Below are 2,980 nucleotides of genomic sequence, written 5' to 3' on the forward strand. Positions count from 1 at the left end.
ACCCTGAGATTCCATCTTGCACAGATCAGAGTGGCTAAGATAAAAAACTCAAGTGAAAACATATGCTGGAGAGGATGTGGAGAAAGGGGAACCCTCCTCCATTGTTGGTGTGAGTTGAAACTTGTACAACCACTTTAGAAATCAAGCTCAGAAAATTGGGAATAGCACTACCTCAAGGTCCAGCTATACCACTCCTAGGAGTATACCCCAAAGATGCCCCACCATTCAACAAGGACATTTACTCAACTATGTTCACGGAAGCTGTTTGTAATAGCCAGAATCTGGAAAAAATCTAGATGTCTCTCAACAGAAGAATGGATACAGAAATTGTGGCACATTTACTCAATGGAATATTACTCACCTATTAAAAACAATGAAATCATGAAATTTGCAGGCAAATGGATAGAACTAGAAAATATCACCCTGAGTGAGGTAACCCAGAATCAGAAAGACAAACTAGAAAATTAAAACAAAAATATCGTGACCACTCCCTGCTTTTGGACTATTAGAAGTGCTACTTGGATTTGAGGAACCTTTGAGAAGCACTTTTAGAAATGGCCAAAAGAAGCTGTTGTTGGGTAGCCCCGGCACTCATGGATTTGATGCATGATCATGGCACAAAGAATTGGAGAAACACCAACCCTTCCCTTGGCTTGTGTGCATCTATATTGATTACGTCCCTATTGCAAAGGGGGAGCAAGGGAAAAGCTTCTGGAGTAAGTCCATCATCCTTCCAAAGACTTTAATAGAGTGGAAAACAGTGCAAAACAAAAACTATTTAGGAATTATATATAAACAGCATATGTGTGAGAAACAGGAGGAAAAAAATGAAAAGTTGCCCGATATCATAAGCATGAAGTATAAGCAAGTAACTTAAAATTACATTTATAATGTTTAAGCAATAAAAGATTCGCTGTAAAGCACTACTAGGTTACTTTAATATTCCAAATTATGTATGCAGCGGTGTTAAAATTTGTCAGCTATAATTTCCATATATGAAAAGAAAATTAAAATAAAATTTCATAAATGCATTTTCACCAGATGAATCCCAGCTAAGAAAATAGTGACATGGAAGATGGAGGTGTTGTCTATAATAGAGTATGAATAGCAACAACCAAAACATAACTAGAAACAATCATAAAATAAAAGAGAAAAGCTTGTAGCTGTGAAGAGAATGCTCTAATATGTCTACAGGGAGTAGAGGAAGCATTACTAGATGCAGCAGAGGAGAACTTCTAGAATAATTCAAGGCAACAGTGTACAATCAATGTTGGAGATATCGTCTACTATAAAGCATGATCCCAGAAGAAAAGCTGAGCTAGAACAGGGGAAAACTGGGAAATACTGGACAAATACAGTGGAAAATTTAAAAAGCCCTAAAAAGAAGAGCAGAGGAGCTAGAGAGATGGCTCCAGAAGATCTGAATTGAGTTCTGATCACCCATATCTGGTAGGTCACAACTAAGTTCATTCAGTTCAGAGGATCCAATATGCTCTTCTTCCTGAATTAGGCAGCTGCTCACAAGTGACATACAGTCACCTAGACATACAGATACACACATCAATAAAAATATAATGTTAAGAAAAGGGAGAACCAATCCTGAAGAAGAAAATAATAAAGGATGCCAGAAGTCAATGACATACTTGCTACACAGAGAACAATATAAAATAAGAATGTCGAGCAATCCACATGAAGGAGAGGAAAATGACTGAAGAAGCACAGGGGACAGAGCACACAAAAAAAGTGAGGCACAACCCGTACTAACGTGACATTTAAAGAATCCTGGCATCCTCTTCAGGTGATGACTCAATGATTTCATTAAGATGAAGCATGATGACTCAGCATTCCCATGAGTCACTTCTCAAATATAGATGTAGGCTGGATGGAAAAGGATAGTAACACACTGTGCAAATATTAATTAATAATTTAATGGGGCTACATTAACAACAAGACTAAGCAGGCTTCAAAGTCAAATATTTTTGATTGACTAAGAAAATATACTATATATGAAGTAAATGAAATTAATCTATGTTGTGTTGCCATAAAAATATAAGAAGAAGCTCTCCTCTGTAGCTCTTCTCTGACCTGCAGGCCAGCAGCTCTCACCATGAAGGTGGAGCTGTGCAGCTTCACAGGGTAGAAGATCTACCTGGACACTGGTGGTGCTATGCCAGGAGTTACTGGAAGCTTTTCCCGTTTTTTAATGCAAAATGTGAGTGCACATTGCTTTCCCAAAGATAGGAAGATAAAGTGAACTGTCCTCTACAGAAGAAAACACAAGAAGGACAGTTGGAGAAATCCAAAAGAAAAGAACCCACCATGCAGTCAAATTCCAGTAGGCCATCACCAGCTCATGTCTTGCTGATATAATAGCCAAGAAGAGTCAAACACCAGAAGTTAGGAAAGCTCAGCGAGAGCAGGCTATCAGGGCTTCCAAGGAAGCAAAAAGGCAAAGCAGGCCTCAAAGAAGATAGCAATAGCTATTGCCAAGGACCCCACAAATGCAGCGCCTAAACAAAACATTGTGAAGCCTATACAGGTCTCTGCTGCCTGAGTTGGTGGAAAAAGCTAACTTAATAGATCAAAGTTTAAAATAAGTATCTGTTTCTAACTATAATATATATATATATATATACACACACACATATATATATAACATATATTATGTATGCAATATTATGTAATATATAATTTACTAATATATAATGAAATATATTATATATCATGTATCATATATCATGTCATATATCATATATTATATTATATTATATATGAAGAAACTTAATGGGAGACTAAAAATTACTTTTCTTAGCAAATGGTAGCAAAAACAGTTCAAGACATTAAGAAATTTAAATTATTAGAACCATATCATAGGGTCTAGGGAGATAAATCTGCAGCTAAACAGTACTTTCTGCTCTTCTAGATAACCTAAGTTCAGTTTCTAGCCTCTAACTCCAACTCCAGGTGATCCAGTGCTTTC

At 36.8% G+C, this 2,980-nt stretch overlaps 1 pseudogene; it reads left to right on the forward strand.

Annotated features, from left to right (window-relative positions):
• Positions 1 to 2,095: 2,095 nt before the first annotated feature.
• On the forward strand, positions 2,096 to 2,572 carry LOC110540220 (large ribosomal subunit protein eL24-like; annotated as a pseudogene).
• The last annotated feature ends 408 nt before the right edge of the window (positions 2,573 to 2,980 follow it).

The sequence above is a fragment of the Meriones unguiculatus genome, chromosome 5, assembly GCF_030254825.1.
Source record: "Meriones unguiculatus strain TT.TT164.6M chromosome 5, Bangor_MerUng_6.1, whole genome shotgun sequence".
NCBI lineage: Eukaryota > Metazoa > Chordata > Mammalia > Rodentia > Muridae > Meriones > Meriones unguiculatus.